We start from the raw sequence: 26,249 nt of genomic DNA, 5'->3' as shown, positions 1-26,249 counted from the left end.
GCTTCCTGAGGTGTTTGTTTGCGATGAGTCACTGTCTGTGATTTGGAAATGGCTTGTCTGTTAGGATTTTCTGAACAGCAGGAGCCTGTGTCTGCTCTTTTGGCTTTCCCAGTTAACCCTTTATGTGCCAGGCAGCCATTTTAAAGTGTGCTTTCTTGTATTTTCCCCTTTACATCTCCATTCAACAGAGGCAGGATTCCACTTCCAGACACTGACCCTCGTTACAACCGGTGTGGGGGTCACAGGGAGAGGGAGGAGCACACGGGGGACAGGGGGCAATGGGGAAAGAAAGGACTGTACTGTAGTGTGCCATCTGAGCTGTCTAAATATCTGAAGCACCTCTTCACTTCCCCTCACTGGGCTTCAGTTTCCCCTGGGTCTATCGTGCCCTGTCCTCTGCCTTCCATCGTGCCCTGTCCTCTGCCTTCCATCGTGCCCTGTCCTCTGCCTTCCATCGTTCCCTGTGCTCCCTGACCTCCTTTGCTTTCCATTGTGACCCCTCCTTCCCCACACCCCTTGGAGATCTCCTCTTCCTGTCCATCATGTCCTTTGCCACTAACCCCAGGGGAGATACAGCAGCTGAAAATCCCTCAAGGCTGTCCTCACACAATGGAGCTTCCTGAGGAGGAAGAGTTACAAACACGGACTTTACACACTTCCAATAAAGATTTCAACACATCTCCCTGCCATCACACAAGGTGTACAAACCCCTCAGGGACTGCAGTGGTTCTGGAAGGCAGCTCACCACCACTTTCTGAAGGGCATCTCGGGATGAAGAATAAATGCTGCTCTAGACAGTGACAAACAGATCTGCAAGTTATTCTTAAACCCTGTCTTCAGTGATATTGACATCAGATGAATGTGAATCTCAGAGGAACAGCACACTGAGCGGAAGGGTGGATAAACTGCAAAATATGCAGTCAAGATTTTGATTTGATTTATTATTGTCACATATATTGGTATGCAGTGAAAAGTGTTGTTTCTTGTGCGCAATACAGACAAAACATACCGTTCATAGAGAAGGAAACGAGAGAGTGCAGAATATAATGTTACAGTCATAGCAAGGGTGTACAGAAAGATCAACTTAATGCAAGGTAAGTCCATTCAAAAGTCTGACAGCAGCAGGGAAGAAGCTGTTCTTGAGTCGGTTGGTACATGATTTCAGACTTTTGTATCTTTTTCCCGAAGGAAGAAGGTGGAAGAGAGAATGTCCGGGGTGCATGGGATCCTTAATTATGCTGGCTGCTTTGCCGAGGTGTAGACAGAGTCAATGGATGGGAGGCTGGTTTGTGCGTTGGATTAGGCTGCATGCACGACCTTTTGTAGTTTCCTGCAGTCTTGGGCAGAGCAGGACCCACACCAAGCTGTGATACAACCAGAAAGAATGCTTTCTATGGTGCATCTGTCAAAGTTGCTGAGAGTCATAGCTGACATGCCAAATTTCCTTTGTCTTCTGAGAAAGTAGAGGTGTTGGTGGGCTTTCTTAACATGTTGGCATGGGGCGACCAGGACCGGTTGTTGGTGATCTGGACACCTAAAAACTTGAAGCTCTCGACCCTTTCTACTTTGTCCCCAATGATGTAGACAGGGGCATGTTCTCCTTTACGCTTCCTGAAGTCGATGACAATCTCCTTCATTTTGTTGACATTGAGGGAGAGATTATTGTTGCCGCACTGGTTCACCACATTCTCTATCTCATTCCTGTACTCTGTCTCGTCATTGTTTGAGATCCGACCTACTACGGTGGCGTCGCCGGCAAACTTGAAAATTGAATTGGAGGGGAATTTGGCCAGAGTCATCGGTGTACAAGGAGTATAGTAGGGGCTGAGAACACAGCCTCGTGGGGGCACCGGTGTTGAGGATTATCATGGAGGGGGTGTTGTTGCCTATCCTTACTGAAGGAGTTGTACTGGGAGTCCTCAACATCAGCTCCAGACCCCATGAAATGTCATGGCACCTAATAGGGGCAGAGAAGTCTCTTTCTGATTGCCACATACTGACCCGCAACCCCCCTTCTGCCCACAACTGATGAATCAGTATTCCTCCATGTTGAACACCACTTGGAGGAAGCACTGAGGGTGACAAGGGTGCAGGATGTTCTCTAGGTGAGGGACTTCAATGTCATGCCTGACACAAAGGAAGAAGGAGCTCGGTCTTTTTTCCTTGGAGAGACAAAGGATGAGAGGTGACCTGATAGAGTTGTACAAGATGTTGAGAGGTATAGATCGGGTGGATTCTCGGAGGCTTTTTCCCAGGGCTGAAATGGCTGCTACGAGAGGACACAGGTTTAAGGTGCTGGGGAGTAGGTACAGAGGAGATGTCAGGGGTAAGTTTTTCACTCAGAGGGTGGTGGGTGGAATCGGCTGCCGTCAGTGGTGGTGGAGGCAAACTCGATAGGGTCTTTTAAGAGACTTCTGGATGAGTACATGGAACTTAATAGGATTGAGGGTTATAGGTAAGCCTACATATAAGCCTAGGTAGGTAGGGACATGACCGACGCAACTTGTGGGCCGAAGGGCCTGTTTGTGCTGTATTTTTTTTTTCTATGTTTCTATGTTATGGTGTTTGGAGATTAATCATCTCAGCTTCCGGGACATCACTGCAGGAGTTTCTCAGGGTAGTGTCCTAGACTCAACCATCTCCAGCTGCTTCATCAATGACCTTCCTTCCATCATTAGGTCAGAAGTGGGAACATTCACTGAAAACTACACAATTTTTAGCGCCATTTGTGACTCCTCAGATACTGAAGTAGTCCATGTCCAAATGCAGCAATATATGGGCCATATCCAGGCTTGGGCTGAAAAGTGAGAGTTGCATTCATGTCACATAAGTGCCAGGCAAAGACCATCTCCAACAAGAGAGGGTCTAACCACTGCCCCTTGACATTAACTGGCATTGCCATCACAGAATCCCCCATGATCAACATGCTGGAGGTTATCATTGACCAAAATCTGAACTGGACTAGCCATATAAATACTGTGGCTACAAGAGCAGATCAGACACTAGGAATCCTGTGGTGAGTAACTCACCTTCTGACTCCCCAAACACTGTCCACTACCTAGAAGGCACAAGTCAGGAGTGTGATGCAATAATCTCCGCTTGCCTGGATGAGTGCAGCTCCAACAACACTCAAGAAGCTTAACACCATCCGAGAACAAGCTACCCGCTTGATCTGCACCCCATTCACAAATATTCACTCCTTCCACCACATCGCACAGTGGCAACTTGTACCATGTACAAAATGCACTTTAGGAAGTCACCAAGGTGCCTTAGTTGCACATCTCATATCCATGACCACTGGCATCTAGAAGGACAAGAGCAGCAGATTGTGGGGCCGAAGGGCCTGTTTTGTGCTGTAGTTTTCTATGTTTCTATGTAGATACTTGGGATCACCACTACCTGGAGGTTCATCTCCAAGTCACTTGCCATCCTGACTTAGAAATTTATTCATTCACTGTCGCTGGGTCAGAATCCTGGAATTCCCTCTCTTGCAGCACTATGGGTGGACCTACTCCTCAGGGACTGCAGCAGTTTAAGAAGGCAGCTCACCACCACCTTCTTAAGTGTAATTATGGATGGGCAATAAATGTTGGCCTCGCCACCGACATCCACATCCCAAGAATGAATAAAAAAAGGATTCAAAAGATCATTAACACCACATCCTCAGCAGACTGAGCCTTTCAGAGAAACATCAAATTTGTTTCCTAAATTGCAATATTTTTGCAATGGTTGCACATCTCTGTCCCAAAAGTGATTTCAGTATTTCTATTTTTTCCTAACCAGACCCCTGTCCTGGATGCAGCCCCGACATCTGCAGCAGATGTGGAGGTGGCCTGCTGACACCTACATCCGGTGATGATCTTGGTGGACTTACCCTGGTATCCCCAGGCCTGAAAGGCCACAGCTGATAAGAGCCTCTTGCTCAGGGGCAGATGTGCCCAGCAGCCTGAGCAACTGGAATTGAGGCTGTCACAGGCAGTTGGCACTCCGAGTGGCTGGAGACCCCTTGGAGTGTCCTGAATGGAGGCCACTAGGGTGTGCGGCTGATGTTCTTCCTTCCGGTGGGTGCTGAGGGCTATGGCTGGACTCCTTGCAGGAGATGGAACATCTGTAGAGAAGTCCAGGTGTCTCATCCCTATGTCACTGCATCTTAATGATGCTCACCAGGGGCACTCCAGCAAGGTCAAACATAAATCCAGCAAAACCTCGTTTGCAAAAGAGGAAGTGAAATCACTTATTCTCTTTGAAGAAACCACAGATGTCAATCAGGCTTAGAATCTTTATAAACATTGAGTCTCGGAACAATTGGGAGGAGGTACTTCAGCTGCATTCAAATTGAAGAGAAAGGTCAATAAACACAGCTGACTGGAGGCGGAGTAGAAAACATTTAAGCTGTCAATCAAAGCACTGCACTATGAAATTGAATGAGATCAAAGGTTTTAAATTCAATAGAGAGGGTTTCAAAGCATTTGAGCTTTCTAGGAAGGCTCAGAGAGTTCCAATAAAAGTGGTGTGACTAGATTGGGGTTGAGTGAACAGCTGTGGAGAAAGGACCCCACCACCTCCTGACCGCAAGTGAAAATGATATCTCCTCTCCTTATACTTCAAAGGGGTCTGCTCTCACTTGCAGCTTCGGGAAGTGAGAAAGAATGGAGTGCTACAATGATTTAAAATCCTGACAGGTGACTGAGGAGAATGGAGGTTAAAGTGACCTGGCCACTTCACAGTTTTCACAGCTGACAGGCAGAAATGAAGGTGTTGATCACAAGGCTGCCTGAAATCACCATGCCAGAGGTGATCTTCAGGACTGCTAAGGCTGGAAAGTGGAGTTCAGCCGCAGGACCCCCATCCCAGGTGACAGTGCTGTGCACCCAGCCCGAGCCCACCCAACCGGTCAGGACAGTTGGGGTCCCTCCCTTTGCAGCCTGGCAGCAGCAGAAGGGCAAATGGCCACTGGATCTAGCTGTTTGACTGCCCCCCTCCCCCACCTTCTCAGGGTCCAGTACACCAGGTCAATGCTGTTGTTGCCAGCAACAAAGTCGCCCATCCGGTGCCTTTCCCGCTGGGGAAGCAGGTGAATGGCAGAGGATAGGGGGCATTGAATCGGGCTTCAAGCCACTGATGAGATTGAAAACAGGTGTTTTGAATCATAATCGGGGCCTGTGGGGTGGGTGAATTCTGATTGCCTTCACACCTGGCAGGAATTCCGATATTTGGCCAATGCCCTATTCAGCAGGACATCGGGGCTCCCATGGGCCATCTGACAGGGCTGGAGAATCCCCCCTGGACTTTTAACTCTTCATGGGAACTTGCTGTGCTGAAATTGGTTGTCATCTTTCCCACATTACACCAGTGACTAACTACACTTTAAAAAGTAATTTTATAGGCTAAGCGTTTTGAGGTAACCAGTGGTCATGTAATTCACTCTATAAATGAAAGACTTCCTCTTACCCTGAGCAATTGGGTCAGGGTGAAGTATGGTATATTTATGAATGGCCTGTGTTCATTCAATCAGCGATCATTGTCAATGGTATGAGAAGCAGTTTCCACAATTTATTTATTGAGATGAATGTTGTGTAACAAGATCAACATCCTGAGGATTTATAAAGTCAAACAGATCTTTAAAAAAAACAATTGGGACTTTTGATTGATAAAGTTATAAAGTCCCAGCTTTGTCTCCCACAGGGAGTGGTGCAGTGGCAATGTCACAAGATGAGTAATGCAGTGACCCAGTCTAATGGCCTGGGGATTGGTTCCAATACCACCTTGGAGCTGGTGGAATTTAAATTCAACTGATTCTTTATAAAGTCTGGAACTGAAAGCTTGTCTCAGTAAAACTATTATTGATTGGTTCTAGTTCATTAAAAATCCATCCTGGCTTCGTGTAATGCCAGATACACAGCAATGAGATTGACTCTTAAATGTTCTATGAAATGGTCCAGAAAACCATTTAGTTGAAAGGTAATGAGGGGAACAATTGCGAGCCATGCCAGTGACGCCCACATCCATTTAATGTGACTCCCCCACAGTGAGATGGACATTTCTCAACACAGTATTTGTCCCAATTTACTACAATTAACAGGGTGTCCGAGCCTGGCACACGACAGCAGGCCCAGTAACCTGACCACCAGTCTCTCTGCCTTTACTAGCTCAGATATCCTGGGCACCGGTGATACATCACTGTCTCAGCTGTATAATGTAATCTTCACAATATTCTCTGCTTAAGGAGGCACTGTCTTAGGGTATAACAGGATGATGACACATCTCCTCAAGCATAAATTACTGACTTCGGGTCCACTCTGAGCATCCACTTTGTAACTATGGAGTAAAAATAAAAAACAAACCTTTCTGTATTTTAACAGACAGATATCACCACACCCTCTACCCTCAGCTCTCCCGTTACAGCTATCATCCACTCCTCAACTACCAACCTTTCCCTCATTGACTCAGTCTTACTGCAGAAACGTACAATTTCCACAGAGGCAGGGAGATTGTAGATCTCCCACAATAACAGGGAATATGGGGGAGAAAGATGATGACAATAAACAGGAGGAAGAGGGATGGGGCAAAACCCTTTCCTAATTCTTTGTGAACTGTGAGAATGACAGGGTGATGGTGATGATGATGATGAAGAGGGTGAGGAAGCCTGAACCAAGGCCATTTAAGAGTTCCTGCTACAACCTCCTCAATCTCACCCTAATAAATATTTTGTCCCATCAGTTACCAGCTGAGAAAGTCATTAAAAAATCCAGCAGAAGCCTCTTTACCCAGAGGTGGGGAGAATGTGGAACTCACTACCATGGGGGTAACTGAGGTGATTATTAAGAATAATTTTAAGAAGCAGCTCGATAAACACATGAGGATCGAGGAAAGGAATGGAAGAATATATCAGACAGTGTGAGGTGGAGTTAATAGAGAGGGAGGAAGCTCATGCTGAGCATTTCAAACCAGTATAGACCAGATGGGCTGAATGGCCTGTATCTGAGCTATAAATATCTTGTAATTCCAAACCTTTGACCTGTGCAGCTTTGAAACAGTGAAACTGGAATATAAATTGAGGGCAATAAACAAAGTATCAAAGCCCCAGAGTAAAAAACAAGTCTACAACACCTCACTCATATAAAATATCACTGCAAGTGACAAACATTCTCTATTCAGTTCCAATGTTCTTCATCAATGAAGAATAAAGGAACAGGAGGAGACCATTCAGCCCCTACAGCCAGTTCCATCAATCCTGGCTGATATAAAGTTCCAGGATCATTTAAACCCCTTCCTTTCCAAAAATCTCTCAATCTCGGTTTAAAACATTTCCATTGATTTCCAGCTTCAACTTCGACAGTTACATGGGTACGATGGGTATAGAGGGATATGGGCCAAAAGCGGGCAATTGGGACTAGCTTAATGGTAAAAACTGGGAGGCATGGACAAGTTGAGCCAAAGGGGCCTGTTTCCATATTATAATCTCTTTGTGATTTTTATTAATGACTTAGAGGAGGGGGCTGAAGGGTGGATCAGTAACTTTGCTGATGACACCAAGATTGGTGGAGTAGTCGATGAGGTGGAGGGCTGTTGTAGGCTGCAAAGAGACATAGATAGGATGCAAAGCTGGGCTGAAAAATGGCAAATGGAGTTTAACCCTGATAAATGTGAGGTGATTCATTTTGGTAGGACTAATTTAAATGTGGATTACAGGGTCAAAGGTAGGGTTCTGAAGACTGTGGAGGAACAGAGAGATCTTGGGGTCCATATCCACAGATCTCTAAAGGTTGCCACTCAAGTGGATAGAGCTGTGAAGAAGGCCTATAGTTAGCTTTTATTAACAGGGGGTTGGAGTTTAAGAGCCGTGGGGTTATGCTGCAACTGTACAGGACCTTGGTGAGACCACATTTGGAATATTGTGTGCAGTTCTGGTCACCTCACTATAAGAAGGATGTGGAAGGGCTGGAAAGAGTGCAGAGGAGATTTACCAGGATGCTGCCTGGTTTGGAGGGTAGGTGTTATGAGGAAAGGTTGAGGGAGCTTGGGCTGTTCTCTCTGGAGCGGAGGAGGATGAGAGGAGACTTAATAGAGGTTTATAAAATGATGAAGGGGATAGATAGAGTGAACGTTCAAAGACTATTTCCTCGGGTGGATGGAGCTATTACAAGGGGGCATAACTATAGGGTTCGTGGTGGGAGATATAGGAAGGATATCAGAGGTCGATTCTTTACGCAGAGAGTGGTTGGGGTGTGGAATGGATAGTGGAGTGATAGTGGAGTCAGACACTTTAGGAACATTTAAGCGGTTATTGGATAGGCACATGGAGCACACCAGGATGATAGGGAGTGGGATAGCTTGATCTTGGTTTCAGACAAAGCTCGGCACAACATCGGGGGCTGAAGGGCCTGTTGTGCTGTACTGTTCGATGTTCTATGTTCTAATCCTCTATTACTCTACAACTGTTGTTTGGGGGAAAGTGTTCCAGATTTCCATCACAGTTTTTGGAAGAAAGTGCTTCCTGACATTACCCTTCAATGTCCCCATTCTAATCTTTTTATTCTGGACCTGCTCACCAGAGGAAATAGTTTCTTTCTATCTACTTCATCAATTCCTTTATTCACCTAAATGACTCCAATTAGATCACCACATAATCTTCTATACTCAAGGAATACAAGCCCTGTCTATATGACCTCAGTACTATGAACCTGGTATAATTCTCATCAGTCTGTGCTGTTCCCCCACTTTACCCTTGCTGTGTTATGGTGCTCACAACTAAATGCAGTTCTCCAAATCTGGTCTGACCAGAACTCTGTACAACTGGAACTGAACATCCTCCCCTTCGTGTTCCTGTCCACAAAGTAAATGTTGTTGATGTGCTGTTCCACTGATTAACTCTTTTATATTTAAACACCACCGGGTTTTGATGATTTATTTGCTTTAATTACAATTGGTTTACAATTCCTGTTTCCATCAACCTTTCTGTTTTTAAACAGTTTTCACTGGCAGAATAAGTAACATGCAAAAACAAAAGATCAAAGATAAATATTTAAAAATTAATAATCTGAATCATTTTACAATAAGTGTTTTATCGACTCACCTTTTGAAAGAACAGCTCCCTGAGAACTTCCCAAAATGGGACGAGAATCCCAGCGATATAGTGTGATACTGAACTCTCTGATTGGATGTGGTTTATCCAATAGGAATAAAGCTCAGCATTCATTACCAGGCAATGTTCTCTCATTTATGAGTTTATTCATTTATTGCTTTTACACTTTGGACAAACGAGGCCGAGGCTGGCCTGAACACCCTCGCTCCAATTGAAGTCCTTAAGAGAACAATTATTGACCACCTTTGGGTTATTTCCCATCCAGCCACAATTTTCATCCTGGTGGGAGGAATCCAGGGATGGGGGGATTGCCCCTGTTCAGACGGTGGGAGTGAAGAATGGGGTGTGCTGCCTGCATTAATAACCTCCTTTTACAATCAGGTACACTCTCAAATGTTTAACCCCTTCGGGACTCACTCCCCTGGCATCTCAATGACACACCTTCCCCTCTGTTCATCCCCCTGCCCCTCCCCCCACTCTCCAAGGCCTCACCTATTCATGCTTCCCTGAGACCCCCAGAACTGACCTGGTGCTGGGCGCCAGTAGTTCAGGCTATCGGCATTGCTTGCAGTCCCAGTCGTGTCCACTACAGTTTCTGGCACTGCACAGACTCCAGAGCTGCTGGCCAACTGAAGCCCCCCTCATTAGAGTGTGAAACATCTGTGGGGAGGAGGGAGGGTTGCAAGGATGGGCAGGCATGTGTTTGCTGCCAGTTCCTCGGATGATGAGAAGGAATCTCTGCCAGTTGAAATATCCTGGAGCAAACACAATTTGGAAAGCTTTGAGTCTTTTTCTCTGGACATTTCTTGATCTTCTGAATCTGACTTTTCTGAATCTATCTCCCCTGAGTAATGTAGTAATGAGGTGACAATGTTGAATCCATGCAGTTTAACTCTGGAGGGTGAATTGGGTCCCATGATCAGACTCTGTGTTATAGAGGAAATGAAGATCACAGGGTGTAATTAATAAATCGCCCCGTGGGCTTTATAGAATACCAGTTTCCTCATTGAGTGACTGTAAGCTCACCCAATGAGAGATCAGCAGTGCGAGTTTAAAACCCGCATTCACAACTTGGGCTGGCTGTTGTGCAGGTCCAGAACACAGGCCTTGATTTATTATAAGCTGCAGACACAATCTTGTCTTTGTTTTAATAAAGCAATGTTATAGCGGAGGACCGACCTTGATGAGATTATTACATTGTCAATGAAGATGGGATGTGAAAGGTTTACACGCAAGTGAGGGTCATTAAGGGTCACCAATACTGAAAAATACCAGAGTTAAAATCCATTTTAGGATTAGTGAACTACTGTGGGAAATTCATTCCGGACTTGGCTCCGTAACTGATCCTCTTGCACACCCTGCTGTGGAATCACCAAAGATGGTCCCGGAAGGAACCCCAGGTTGAGGCCTTCAACATGGTAAAACAGCAATTATTGCCATCAAATCTATTAGCCCATTTTGACTCCAAGAAGGACACATCCTGACGTGTGATACATCCCTGTACAGGTCAGTGCTGATCTTTCACATTGTTGGAAAGAGGAATCAGAAAGACCCGCCGCTTATGCATCCACGACCCTCTCAGATACTGAGTGGGGGTACTCACAAATTGAGAAAGAGGGAGTGGCAGACATCTTTAGTGTCAAAAGATTTCGGGGGTGATTTTCCCAATCTGTTACGCTGCTCTAGCAGTGCAATTGGCTGGGAGACACCAGCGGAGGCCCTTCAGCAGGCTTCCTGCTGGGTGCCACAGCCTCTGTGAGTCTCTGGGGCCCGGATTTCCGTCATCGTCAGCTCGGGACTGAAGTCTCCGGGCCCGCTAGCCTCTTTCCCCGCCAGGAGGTTTCACTCCAGCAGGGTTTACAACAGCTCCCCGCTAACGGGGAGCTGGCGACCAGACCCCGCTGGAGTGAAGGGAGGTCATGGAGGCCACTCAGGAGGTTGGGGGGTAAGAGGGGGTGCCCCTGGGCATTGCCAGCCTGACAGTGCCAAGCTGGCACCCTGGCATTGCCCAAGGGACAAAGTGGCACTGCCCACCAGTCATCGGGCAGTGCCAAGGGATGGGACCAGAGGGGGTGGTGTCTATTGGGGTAGGGCCTATGGGGCCTTGCAGTTCTGGTAAATTCTGCACTCGATGGTGTTGATTGTCGTTGCTGGGCTGGTTTTCATGATACTTATCCTCCTTCTCCTTTACTCTCTGTATATCATAGAATCATAGAATCCCTACAGTACAGAAAGAGGCCATTCGGCCCATCGAGTCTGCACCGACCACAATCCCACCCAGGCCCTACCCCCATATCCCTACATATTTATCCACTAATCCCTCTAACCTACACATCTCAGGACACTGAGGGCAATTTTAGCATAGCCAATCAACCTAACCCGCATATCTTTGGACTGTGGGAGGAAACCCACGCAGACACGAGGAGAATGTGCAAACTCCACACAGACAGTGACCCAAGCCAGGAATCGAACCCAGGTCCCTGGAGCTGTGAAGTACCAGTGCTAACCACTGGGCTACCGTGTATTAGTTATGTTTTAACATAGCATGTGGAAGAACAGGAAATTGAGTTTGTAGTCTTCTTTCCATCAGGAATTTTAATGGAGCCAGTCCATTCTGTAGTGGTGTAAAATGGTCGTTCCACATAGTTAAATTGATATCCTCATTCTACTTCTGCAAAGCTGTGACAGTTCTTACTCCTCTCTCAGCTTCACCATTCAGCTTGTGGGTACCTGGGTGAACTAACTATGTTTACAATTATACAGGCTGGGATTTTCTGCACCAACGCCCCCCACCCCCCCACCCCAATGATGAGTTTTCTGGTGGTGGAGGTGGAATGCCATTGGCCACCAATGGGATTTTCGGGTCTCCCCAAAGTCAAATATTAATTGTGTTGCTCGCCGGGGAACGAGATTCGGGAGTCACTTTCGGTAGGAACCAGTGGGAAAACCAGGGCTGGAAAATTTATTGAGCCATTCATTTGCAAACATAGACCACTGTCTGAAATGACAATATCTGAAATGATGTGCATGCCAAAAAATTTTACTGAATGACTGACTGCTTCTGAGGTTGTTCCATGAACATGTTTAACCTCAAACTGTCTGGAGTAACTGTTAACAACAAGAGGGATGTCTTCTTCTTAAGCTTGAAGAAGTCCTTTCTGAGAGGACTCCAGCATCAGCGATTCTGTTCGCCCTTGGCAACTGATTGTAGAAGTGATCCAACTCAAACTCATTTTCTCTAATGATATTGAGATCAGTGGCCACCGAATGAGATGTTCACTCCAACAAGACACTTTGCAATACATAGATATCTCTGAAGGATCGACTTTGAGGATCTTCCGTATGATTAACCGTTCATCATAAATTAGCAAGTCATCCATGACACTGAGATGTCTTTGTTGCTCTAAGTATGTTTTAGATTGAGATTATTTGGAACATATTCTGGCTATCCATTGATTTAATATTTGCACATTCTTCGTCTGCTTTTTGTGCTTCTCAGGGCCAGATTTTACCGTTAAACGGGCGCAAAAACGTGGTAAAGTCAGGCTTGAGGCCATTAACGCGATCAGCGCCCGCGTCCGCGCAGATGCCCACTTTACCGAGGCCCGGGAATGGCCGCGATCCGATTCACACGCAAAACGGGCACAATAGCGATTTAAATGCATTTGCATGGATTTAAATTGAATTAATGAACACCCCCCCCCAACTTTATCAGCATTTGCCCCTTTACCATCGTGTTCACGCATCCAGATTCAGCGCAAACAGACATGCTCGGCAAAAGGTCTGTTTCGGGCGCTCCAGCTTCGGAAGAGGTGAGTTCAGCGCTTCCAATGGCTCTCTGACTCAGGTCGGTGGTGGGGTGGTCGGGGGGAGGGAGGCAGGTCAGATCATTCTCTGGTGGGGATGGCCGAAGAGGGAGGCCCGATCAGAGGCCAGATAGTTGTCTGGCCATGGGGAAGGGGTGGGGGAAGGCGGGTCAGATCATTCTCTGGTGAGGCGGGGGGGGAGAAGGGAGGCCTGATCGTTGTCTGGTGGGGGGGTGGGGGGGGGGTGCGGGGGAAGGAGGAGGGCAGATCATTGTCTGGTTGCGGGGTGGGGGGGGGGGGCGGGGTAGTGGGGGGGGGGGTGGGGGGAGACCCGAACTTTCTCTGGGGGAGGTGGTGAGGGAAGCCCGATCATTCTCTGGGGGTGGGGATCATTCCTGTTATAAATGCTACTTAGATTATATTTCACTTGCCACTGACACCTCTACTTTCTCAGGAGACTAAGGAAATTTGGATGTCAGCCACGACACTCAACAACTTTTACAAATGCACCACAGAAAGCATTCTTTCTGGTTGTATCACAGCTTGGTATGGCTCCTGCTCTGCCCCAGACCGCAAGGAACTACAAAAGGTCATGAATGTAGCCCAATCCATCATGCAAACTAGCCTCCCATCCATTGACTCTGTCTACACTTCCCGCTGCCTCAGCAAAGCAGCCAGCATAATTAAGGACCCATGCACCGCAAACATTCTCTCTTCTTCCTTCTTCCATTGGGAAAAAGATACAAAATTCTGAGGTCATGTACCAACCGACTCAAGAACAGTTTCTTCCCTGCTGCCATCAGACTTTTGAATGGACATACCTTGCATAAAGTTGATCTTTCTCTCCATCCTGCCTATGACTGTAACTCTACATTCTGCACTCTCTCGTTTCCTTCTATGAACGGTATGCTTTGTCTGTATAGCACGCAAGAAACAATACTTTTCACTGCATACATGTGACAATAATACATCAAATCAAATCAAATCCCCAAATGGTTTAAGTTAGAAAAAAATATTGCCATCTATTCCTGCAGGTTTTTACAGAATGTTTTGCTGACTTTTTCCAAGAGCTGTTATTGCAGTTGAGGTCATTATGAATGCTCGGTGGAGTTTCAAAATTACAAAAGCACTTGTCACAGCAGGGGAACTATGTTGACAGTTTAAGTAAGCTAGTTAACACATAGAAAGAAACTTAGCAAGAACCTTTACCAATAACAATCAAGAAAAAAACCCACCGTGATATTGTATAAACCGTAACAGCTCAATATACTGTTCCAACATAACATTCTTACCAACATATACCCCTAGTTTCGGTTTTGCACAGAAAATACATTTGCTCACGTGATTTTGCAGCTCTGCAACACCTTCTATGAATTAGTCCTTTGGATGGAGAATTGAAACGCTGACCTCTCAGCCCTGTAGCTCCCAGCACACTTGAGGTAGAGATAGAGCCTCTGCTTGCCTCTAGCTAGCAAACCACCAACAACAAAATTTTCACTCCAGAAAGGCAAGAAAGACCGCTTCCGACTAGCCTGCAGAATTTCTAATACCAGGGAAAGAGACAGACACACTGCCTCCAGCCTCTAGTCCAGACATCTTCTAACTAGCCAGCAGCCAAAACTGAAAGTAAAAGAACTCTTGTGAGGAAAAAACTGTCCCACCTGACCTTTCAATCATTAGAACATAGAACATAGAACATTACAGCGCAGTACAGGCCCTTCGGCCCTCAATGTTGCGCCGACCTATGAAACCAATCTAAAGCCCATCTAACCTACACTATTCCAAGATCATCCATATGTTTATCCAATGACCCTTTAAATGCCCTTAATGTTGACGAGTCCACTACTGTTGCAGGCAGGGCATTCCACGCCCTTACTACTCTCTGAGTAAAGAACCTACCTCTGACATCTGTCCTATATCTATCACCGCTCAATTTAAAGCTATGTTCCCTCGCGCTAGCCATCACCATCCGAGGAAAAAGGCTCTCACTGTCCACCCTATCTAATCCTCTGATCATCTTGTATTCCTCTATTAAGTCACCTCTTAGCCTTCTTCTCTCTAACGAAAACAGCCTCAAGTCACTCAGCCTTTCCTCGTAAGACCTTCCCACCATACCAGGCAACATCCTGGTAAATCTCCTCTGCACCCTTTCCAATGCTTCCACATCCTTCCTATAATGCGGCAACCAGAACTGTACGCAATACTCCAAGTGCGGCCGCACCAGAGTTTTGTACAGCTGCAACATGACATCATGGCTCTGAAACTCAATCCCTTGACCAATAAAAGCTAACACACTGTACGCCTTCTTAACAACCCTATCAACCTGGGTGCCAACTTTCAGGGATCTATGCACATGGACACCGAGATCTCACTGCTCATCCACACTACCAAGTATCTTACCATTAGCCCAGTACTCTGTATTCTTGTTACTCCTTCCAAAGTGAATCACCTCACACTTTTCCGCATTAAACTCCATTTGCCACCTCTCAGCCCAGCTCTGCAGCTTATCTATGTCCCTCTGTAACCTGCAACATCCTTCCGCACTGTCCACAACTCCACCGACTTTAGTGTCATCCGCAAATTTACTAACCCAGCCTTCTACATCCTCATCCAGGTCATTTATAAAAATGACAAACAGCAGTGGCCCCAAAACAGATCCTTGCGGTACACCACTAGTAACTGAACTCCAGGATGAACATTTCCCATCAACCACCACCCTCTGTCTTCTTGCAGCTAGAGTTTTAGCAACACCAGGTTAAATTGGACTTTAACCTGGTGTTGTTAAAACTCTTACTGTGTTCACCCCAGTCCAACGCCGGCATCTCCACATCATTCTTACAGCTAGCCAATTTCTGATCCAAACCGCAAAATCACCCTCAATCCCATGCCTCCGTATTTTCTGCAATAGCCTACCATGGGGAACCTTATCAAACGCTTTACTGAAATCCATGTACACCACATCAACTGCTTTACCCTCATCCACCTCTTTGGTCACTTTCTCAAAGAACTCAATAAGGTTTGTGAGGCATGACCTACCTTTCACAAAACTGTATTGACTAGCCCTAATCAAATTGTTCCTTTCTAGATGATTATAAATCCTATCTCTTATAATCCTTTCCAAAACTTTGCCCACAACAGAAGTAAGGCTCACTGGTCTATAATTACCAGGGTTATCTCTACTCCCCTTCTTGAACAAGGGGACAACATTTGCTATCCTCCAGTCTTCTGGCATTATTCCTGTATGTCTTAATGTCTTAACCTGTCTTAATGCTCTCTCCACTCACATTGCTTGTACCTTTAAGACTTGATTAGCTGTAAGTATTCGCATTCAAACCATTATTCTGTAAATGGAGTTTGTGTCTTTATATGCCCTGTTTGTGAACAGAATTCCCACTCACCTGAAGAAGGAGCAGCACTCCGAAAGCTTGTGGCTTTTGCTACCAAATAAACCTGTTGGACTTTAACCTGGTGTTGTTAAACTTCTTACTATTCCTGTAGACAATGACGACATAAAGATCAAAGCCAAAGGCTCTGCAATCTCCTTCCTAGCTTCCCAGAGAATCCTAGGATAAATCCCATCCGGCCCAGGGGATTTATCTATTTTCACACTTTCCAGAATTGCTAACACCTCCTCCTTATGAACCTCAATCCCGTGTCGTCTAATATCCTGTATCTCAGTATTCTCTTCGACAACATTGTATTTTTCCTGTGTGAATACTGACGAAAAATATTCATTTAGTGCCTCTCCCATCTCTTCGGACTCCACGCACAACTTCCCACTACTGTCCTTGACTGGCCCTAATCTTATCCTCGTCATTCTTCCCCCAATATTCCAAAAAGGTCACAACATCCAAGAGAGTGCATTAAAAATAAACAAAAACCCATTAAATCATTTAAGCAGCAATAAACTGGTTGGGCGGCACGGTAGCACAGTGGTTGGGTGGCACGGTAACACAGTGGTTAGCACTGCTGCTTCACAGCTCCAGGGACCTGGGTTCGATTCCCAGCTTGGGTCACTGTCTGTGTGGAGTTTGCACATTCTCCTCGTGTCTGCGTGGGTTTCCTTCGGGTGCTCCGGTTTCCTCCCACAGTCCAAAGATGTGCGGGTTAGGTTGATTGGCCATGCTAAAAATTGCCCTGAGTGTCCTGAGATGCGTAGGTTAGAGGGATTAGTGGGTAAAATATGTAGGGATATGGGAGTAGGGCCTGGGTGGGATTGTGGTCTGTGCAGACTCGATGGGCCGAATGGCCTCTTTCTGTACTGTAGGGTTTCTATGATTTCTATGATGAAACAACATCTAGTCAGACAGTTCAGTGCCTGTTTATAACTGCAGAGAACATCATTAAATGTACAGTTCTGAAAGGCACAGTAGCGTCACAACACAGTCACCCAAGGCGAGAATTGAACCTGGGTTCCTGGTGCTGTGAGGCAGCAGTGCCAACCATGGTGCCACAGTGCCGTCCCACAGTTTAAAAATTCTTCCATTAAATTTATGTCCAGTAGAATTTTATTTAAGGTTTTTTTGAATAGAAAATGCTGGACCTCCTCCTTTAATGCAGCTCCAAAGTGGAAAAAACAACTTACCCACTACATACACAGTCGAAGAATAAGGGGTAAGTCATTGAGAACTGAGATGAAAAATAAATTCTTTACTCAGAGAGTTGTGAACCTGTGGATTTCTCTACCACAGAGAGCTGTGAGGGGCAGTTTGTTGGATATGTTCAAGAGGGAGTTGGACGTGGCCCTTGTGGCTCAAGGGATCAAGGGCTATGGAGAGGAAGTGGGAGTGGATACTGAAAGTGCATATCAGCCATGATCATATTGAATGGTGGTGCAGGCTCAAAGGGCCGAATGGCCTACTCCTGCACCTATTTTCTATGTTGAGAGGTCTGGATAGGGTAGACTCTCAGAGGCTATTTCCAAGGGCTGAAATGGTTGCTACGAGAGGACACAGGTTTAAGGTGCTGGGGGGTAGGTACAGAGGAGATGTCAGGGGTAAGTTTTTCACTCAGAGGGTGGTGGGTGAGTGGAATCGGCTGACGTCGGTGGTGGTGGAGGCAAACTCGTTGGGGTCTTTTAAGAGACTTCTGGATGAGTACATGGGATTTAATGGGATTGAGGGATATAGATAGGCCTAGAGGTGGGGATGTGATCGGCGCAACTTGTGGGCCGAAGGGCCTGTTTGTGCTGTGGCTTTCTATGTTCTATGTTCTATGTTCTATGTTTCTACCAAGTCAGTAGGGAGTCCTCTGCTCTGCCTTGCTATTCCCTCACAGGTCAGCTCCTGTATCAGTAACTGAACTCTGATTATCGATATTCCTCAGTCATTTAGAACATAGAACAGTACAGCACAGAACAGGCCCTTCGGCCCACGATGTTGTGCCGAGCTTTATCTGAAACCAAGATCAAGCTATCCCACTCCCTATCATCCTGGTGTGCTCCATGTGCCTATCCAATAACCGCTTAAATGTTCCTAAAGTGTCTGACTCCACTATCACTGCAGGCAGTCCATTCCACACCCCAACCACTCTCTGCGTAAAGAACCGACCTCTGATATTCTTCCTGTATCTCCCACCATGAACCCTACAGTTATGCCCCCTTGTAATAGCTCCATCCACCCGAGGAAATAGTCTTTGAACGTTCACTCTATCCCCTTCATCATTTTATAAACCTCTATTAAGTTTCCCCTCAGCCTCCTCTGCTCCAGAGAGAACAGCCCATGCTCCCTCAACCTTTCCTCATAAGACCTACCCTCCAAACCAGGCAGCATCCTGGTAAATCTCCTCTGCACTCTTTCCAGCACTTCCACATCCTTCTTATAGTGAGGTGACCAGAACTGCACACAATATTCCAAATGTGGTCTCACCAAGGTCCTGTACAGTTGCAGCATAACCCCACGGCTCTTAAACTCCAACCCCCTGTTAATAAAAGCTAACACACTATAGGACTTCTTCACAGCTCCATCCACTTGAGTGGCAATCTTAAGAGATCTGTGGATATGGACCCCAAGATCTCTCTGTTCCTCCACAGTCTTCAGAACCCTATCTTTGACCCTGTAATCCACATTTAAATTAGTCCTACCAAAATGAATCACCTCACATTTATCAGGGTTAAACTCCATTTGCCATTTTTCAGCCCAGCTTTGCATCCTATCTATGTCTCTTTGCAGCCTACAACAGCCCTCCACCTCATCCACTACTCCACCAATCTTGGTGTCATCAGCAAATTTACTGATCCACCCTTCAGCCCCCTCCTCTAAGTCATTAATAAAAATCACAAAGAGCAGAGGACCGAGCACTGATCCCTGTGGCACTCCGCTAGCAACCTGCCTCCAGTCCGAAAATTTTCCATCCACCACCACCCTCTGTCTTCGATCAGATAGCCAGTTACTTATCCAATCGGCCAACTTTCCCTCTATCCCACACCTCCTCACTTTCATCATAAGCCGACCATGGGGGACCTTATCAAACGCCTTACTAAAATCCATGTATATGACATCAACTGCCCTTTGAATCAAGACACTTAGTTACCTCCTCAAAAAATTCAATCAAATTTGTGAGGCACGACTTGCCCTTCACGAATCCATGCTGACTATCCCGGATTAATCCGCATCTTTCTAAATGGTCGTAAATCCCATCCCTAAGGACCTTTTCCATCAATTTATCAACCACCGAAGTGAGACTAACCGGTCTATAATTACCAGGGTCATTTCTATTCCCTTTCTTAAACAGAGGAACAACATTCGCCACTCTCCAGTCCTCTGGCACCATCCCCGTGGACAGTGAGGACCCAAAGATCAAAGCCAAAGGCTCTGCAATCTCATCCCTTGCCTCCCAAAGAATCCTAGGATATATTTCATCAGGCCTTATCGACCTTCAGTTTATTCAAAACTGCCAGTACATCCTCCCTTCGAACATCTATTTTCTCCAGCCTATTAGCCTGTAATACCTTCTCTTTCTCAAAAACATGGCCCCTCTCCTTGGTGAACACTGAAGAAAAGTGTTCATTCATCACCTCACCTATCTCTACTGACTCCATACACAAGTTCCCACTACTGTCCTTGACTGGCCCTAACCTCACCCTGGTCATTCTTTTATTCCTCACATAAGAGTAAAAAGCTTTGGGGTTTTCCTTGATCCGACCCGCCAAGGACTTCTCATGCCCCTTCTAGCTCTCCTAAGCCCCTTTTTCAGCTCATTCCTTGCTAACTTGTAACCCTCAATCGAGCCATCTGAACCTTGTTTCCTCATCCCTACATAAGCTTCCCTCTTCCTTTTCACAAGACATTCCACCTCTTTCGTGAACCATGGTTCCCTCACTCTGCCATTTCCTCCCTGCCTGACAGGGACATACCTATCAAGGACACACAGTATTTGTTCCTTGAAAAAGTTCCACTTTTCATTAGTGCCTTTCCCTGACAGTTTCTGTTCCCATCTTATGCCCCCTAATTCGTGCCTAATCGCATCATAGTTACCTCTCCTCCAATTGTAAATCTTGCCCTGCCGTACGGCCCTATCCCTCTCCATTGCAATAACAAAAGACAGCGAATTGTGGTCACTATCTCCAAAGTGCTCTCCCACAACCAAATCTAACACTTGGCCCGGTTCATTTCCCAGTACCAAATCCAATGTGGCCTCACCTCTTGTCGGCCTATCCACATATTGTGTCAGGAAACCCTCCTGTACACACTGCAGAAAAACTGCCCCATCCAAACTATTTGACCTACAAAGGTTCCAATCAATATTTGGAAAGTTAAAGTCCCCCATGACAACTACCCTGTGACCCCCACACATATCCATAATCTGCTTAGCAATTTCCTCCTCCACATCTCTATTACTATTTGGGGGCCTATAGTAAACTCCTAACAACGTGACCGCTCCTTTCCTATTTCTAATTTCAGCCCATATTACCTCAGTGTGCAGATCCCCCTCGAAGTGCCTTTCCGCAGCCGTTAGACTATCCTTGATTAACAATGCTACTCATCCACCTCTTTTACCAGCTTCCCTACACTTACTGAAACATCTATACTCCGGAATGTCCAACAACCATTCTTGTCCTTGTTCTACCCACATCTCCGTAATGGCCACAACATCGTAGTCCCAAGTACCAATCCATGCCCCAAGTTCATCTACCTTGTTCCGGATGCTCCTTGCATTGAAGTAGACACACTTCAACAACCTTCCTGTCGACCGGTACCCACCCTTGACCTTGATATCTTCCCCAATACCTCACCACCCTCAACACTGACTTCTGGACTACAACTCCTTTTCCCACTCCCCTGACAAATTAGTTTAAACCCCCCTGAAGAGCTGTATCAAATTTCCCTCCCAGGATATTGGTGCCCCTCTGGTTCAGGTGCACCCCGTCCTGTTTGTACAGGTCCCACCTTCCCCAGAATGTGTTCCATTTGTACAGATATTGATTTTATATACAAGATCATTCCCCCTTTTCTCAGAATTCCCACATCGCCAAATTCCGAATTAATTCACTCTGTTCAGAGATGCCACTCCATTGCAGAACTGCTCTGTGAAGAACCCTTTTAATGGGTTTTATGAATGGGAAATTTCTTTACGTATCAAGTGTAATGAGTGCTGTATCAGACCTTTAGAAGTTTCTTTTCTCACCTGTACATGTTTCCTGATGTTTGCCCATATGAATGCCGACCAGGTGAATGGTTTATGGGGATGGCAGAGAGGTATGGGGTGATATTGGATCTGGTTGGGGGCATGGTAGCAACATGGGGAATTAGGGGGGGATGAAAGGGTAATGAAAATGTAAAGGCTGAAGGATAGAGTGCCTCACAGCTTTTGTGAGATCCCAGAGAAACAGTCCAACCAGCCCATTTTGGCACTCACTTATCCACACTCTGTTTCTTGTTCATCGACCAATCTTTTATCCATGCTAATGATATACTCCCATTTCATGAGCTCTTATCTTGACCATTAAAAGTTTTTATGCCACCGTATTCAATGCCTTTTAGAATTACAAATGCACTCCGCCTGCTGGTTCCCCTTTATCTACACTGGCAGTGATACATTCCAAAAAATCTATCAAACATGACTTCACTTCAGAAAACCTCATAGATTCTGCTTATTCATATTCTGATTCTCTCAATGCCTTGTTAAAACCCCTCCTAATAGGTCCTAATATTATCTTGACAGCTGATGTCAGGCTAACAGACTTGTTCCTTATTCTCTTATTAATCAGTCCATGAATAACAGTATTACATTTGCTAACTTCCAATACATTGTGATTATTCCAGGGTTGAGGGAACGTTTGGATGTCGCTATCAGGTTCAAGGGATTTGTTCGCCTTTCGCCCAATTAACTTCTTTCATATTTTTCCTTTGCTGATGTTAATTGCTTTGGGAACCTCATTCTCATCTGCTCTTTGATCCCCCACTATTTCTGTGATACGTCTTGTGGCGTCTACTTGATTTCTCCACCATTTCTTTATTTCGAAGATATTTTACCTGTTTCAGCCTCGAAGGGACTCGGATTTACTTTCACAACTTTCTTCTTCCTCCATATTTAAAGATGCCTTTACCATTCACTTTGATACTTCTTGTTATTCGACTCTTGTATTCTATTTTCTTCTTCTTTGGCATTTTTTTAACTCATGATTGGTGGTAGGTCAGAAAATAGGACAGATTGAAAGAGCCAGCAAAGAATGACTATTAAACTAATATAGAGAAAGAAATTAGAGTATGAGAGAAGGCCAGCTAGAAATATAAAACATGTAGTAAGAGTTTCTACAAGTTTGTGTAAGTTTGTCCTTTATAAAATCCTAAAGTCAAGAAATGAAAGTCAAGAGTGAAAAGTGAAACTCTTACAGTTCCTTCACTGCCTCTGTGTCAAAATCCTGGAACACCTCCCTAACAGCACTATGGATGTACATACACCACAGGGATTGCAGCAGTTCAAGAAGGCAGCTCACCACGACCTTCGCAAAGGCAATTAGGGATGGGCAATAAATGCTGGTCCAGCCAGCAATGCCCACACCCCGTGAAAGAAGAAAATATAAGAAACACGGAGTAATCAGGTAAACTCACACTCAGAAATTCCCTGATACATGAAATTATTTTACTGACCTGTATATGAAGTGTGTGCGATCCAGCTGTGGGGAATTGCTGTAATGACCGGATGTACCAGTGCTCTCACTGAGATCTCACCTCCTGTATTGACAGCACTGTTATAAAACAGGAAAACTGTTGGGCTGGTGAGAGTTGAAGTCAAGCTTCGATTGTTACAGCGTCGGCGGGTTTGGGTGTGGAGTAATGCTGCTATCAGATACAGGAAAGGATTATTTACTGTGGACGCTGATCCTGCTGTTTCAACATAGTGTTATTCTGAACTTGTACAGGAAATGCTGCTGGTATCTGAGAGATTCAGCAGGGGAGTGTCAAATATTTTAATTTCACTTTGTTAGTTGCAGTTTCTCTGCACAGTGAACAGATTCCGGGAAATGCGACAAGTACTGATTTCAGTAATATGATACCATATCCTGTGGTAAACTGAGTGAGGTCAAAGCAGGTTGAGATGATGGTCAGCAGCAGAATACACAGTGAGCTGGTTGCAAGAGGAAAGTGGAGACCCAGAGCTGGAAACCCTGTTGATCACAATTTATATTCATGATTTAAAAATTGGGATCAAATCAGAGGAGGCGATTCTCCCAGCCCGCTGTGCTACAAAAGCAGCGCAGCGGGCCGAAGACTCAAGTGGAGGCTGTTTTGCGGGCCCTCTGCTGGGCGCCATGGCCTCCGCATGTTCCTGGCAGCCGGATTTCCGGTGCCAGTCGCTCTGTGTCGATTTCTGGTGCAGAGCTGCAGAATTTATTTAAATGCACATTTAAATCTCTTACATATTATTAGTGGGCCTGAGACTGAAATCTCCAGGCCCGCGATCCTCTCCCCCCACCCCCTCTCCGCTCGGAGTGTTTCACTCCAGCGGGGTTTACTGCAGCTCCTCACTTGCGGGGAGCTGGCGGCCTAACCCCAGTGGGGTGAAGGGGGGTAAATGAGCCCTCCCAGAGGGTCGGGCACCGTGGCGGCTGGGATCAAAAGATCGGGCTGCAGTGGAGTCGAGGTTGACCCGGACACGTCCGGAGGGCCAGCAATCAGACCATGGCGGGGTCGGATGGCCAGCGATGTGGGTGGGGGGGGGCGCGGGGCTGGCCAGCGATTGAACTGGCCAGCAATCGGGAGGCCGGCAGTGTGGGGCCACTGCGCATGCACCAATCTCAGCACTGACAGATCGGCGCATACGCAGTGGCCCGCTCAGCGCTCTGCTGCTGTCTACTCCAGACGGAATAGGCCCTGCCCAATGATTTTCAGCATGATTCACGCTCGGCACTCTGCAGTGCACAGAGTGTGGGAGATTCATTGTGAAACTCCCGCTGAAAAAGACAGCGGAATTTACTCCAGTTTTTACACAAATTCGACACTTAGAAGTTTTTTGGGAGAATCGCTCCCATCATTTCTAAATTTACAGATGAAACCAAATTGAGAGAATGATCAATTCTGAGGAGGACTTTGATAATTATAGTAAAACATTAATAAATGTACAGAATGGGTCTGAACAGTTTGAGCACAGATCAGTTTAATAGTTTACATTTCAGACAGAAACAAACAGGCCATCAATGGAAAATAAGAGTCAAAATTGAGTGTTGCAGCAAAGTGGTATCGGCAAAACAATAAATCCCTCCATCCCATGGCACAGGCTAATAAAATCACAGCAATAACAATCCAAACACGAGGGGCCCTATTTTACCATTTTCAGTCGAAGTGCCGGGCGGACTTGAAACTGGGAGTGTTTCAGATCTGACTTTTAGGTCCGTTCTGAGGCGCCCCCATACACACTCTGTCTGCAAAACTATCAGTGATTCCAAATTGCACTGCAGAAGCCTGATGTAGGTCTCGTGCGAAATTGTGAACCTATAAGAATTACCCCAAAATCTGATTATAGGCCATGCAAGACACAGTATCCATTAAAACCGGAAGCGGTGGAAGGAATCACTCCGGTATTTAATTCATTGTTGAAAACAGGGGTCATAGTACCCTGTGAAAATTCACCGGTGCGTACGCTAATTTTCCCTGTGCGCAAGGCAACACTTCCAGGGGAACCTGAGGAGTGGTGATTTGTGCAAGATTTGCAAGCAGTCAATGGTGCAGTTGTGCCTAGAGCCCCTAATGTTCCGAATCCGTATACCATTTTAGCGCAGATTCCACCCGAGAGCAGATGGTTCTCGGTAGTAGACCTTGCAAATGCATTTTTTAGTATACCTGTCCACCCAGATAGTCAGTACTGGTTTGCTTTTTCATTTAAAGGAAAGTCCTATACATTCACCAGGCTGTGCCAGGGGTATTGTGAGTCCCCCACGATCTATAATGAGGTACTGAAAAGGAGTTTAGAACCACTGATCTTGTCCTCTGGGACAGCTCTCCTGCAGTATGTGGATGACTGCCTGATTGTGGCTCCCACCAAGGAACAATGTGAAAGGGACACAGTGACACTGTTGCGTCACCTAGCTGGAGAAGGACACAAAGCGAGTCTCTCCAAGTTACAATTTGTACAAGAACCAGTAAAGTTTCTAGGGCATCTGATATCAGGAAAGGGTAAAGCTCTAGAGTTTATGGGGATGGCAGAGAGGTATGGGGTGATATTGGATCTGGTTGGGGGCATGGTAGCAACATGGGGAATAAGTGGGGGATGAAAGGGTAATGAAAATGTAAAGGCTGAAGGATAGAGTGCCTCACAGCTTTTGTGAGATCCCAGAGAAACAGTCTAAATAGCCCATTTTGGCACTCACTTATCCACACTCTGTTTCTTGTTCATCGACCAATCTTTTATCCATGCTAATGATATACTCCCATTTCATGAGCTCTTATCTTGACCATTAAAAGTTTTTATGCCACCGTATTCAATGCCTTTTAGAATTACAAATGCACTCCGCCTGCTGGTTCCCCTTTATCTACACTGGCAGTGATACATTCCAAAAAATCTATCAAACATGACTTCACTTCAGAAAACCTCATAGATTCTGCTTATTCATATTCTGATTCTCTCAATGCCTTGTTAAAACCCCTCCTAATAGGTCCTAATATTATCTTGACAGCTGATGTCAGGCTAACAGACTTGTTCCTTATTCTCTTATTAATCAGTCCATGAATAACAGTATTACATTTGCTAACTTCCAATACATTGTGATTATTCCAGGGTTGAGGGAACGTTTGGATGTCGCTATCAGGTTCAAGGGATTTGTTCGCCTTTCGCCCAATTAACTTCTTTCATATTTTTCCTTTGCTGATGTTAATTGCTTTGGGAACCTCATTCTCATCTGCTCTTTGATCCCCCACTAT

The 26,249-nt window shown here is 45.7% G+C and overlaps 1 protein-coding gene across 1 annotated transcript in view; it reads right to left on the bottom strand.

Moving 5' to 3' along the window:
• LOC144496986 (interferon-induced very large GTPase 1-like) overlaps window positions 1-23,242 on the bottom strand; it is a 50,069-nt gene extending 26,827 nt beyond the window's left edge. Inside the window, 1 exon segment of the mRNA XM_078217649.1 lies at window positions 22,983-23,242. The gene's annotated coding sequence lies outside the window, so the exon portion shown is untranslated.
• Between the last annotated feature and the right edge of the window lie 3,007 nt (window positions 23,243-26,249).

This window comes from Mustelus asterias, chromosome 8 (genome assembly GCF_964213995.1).
Source record: "Mustelus asterias chromosome 8, sMusAst1.hap1.1, whole genome shotgun sequence".
Taxonomy (NCBI): Eukaryota; Metazoa; Chordata; class Chondrichthyes; order Carcharhiniformes; family Triakidae; genus Mustelus; species Mustelus asterias.
The sequence above is the reverse complement of the archived record's forward strand: the minus strand, read 5'-3'. Positions and strand labels throughout refer to the sequence as shown.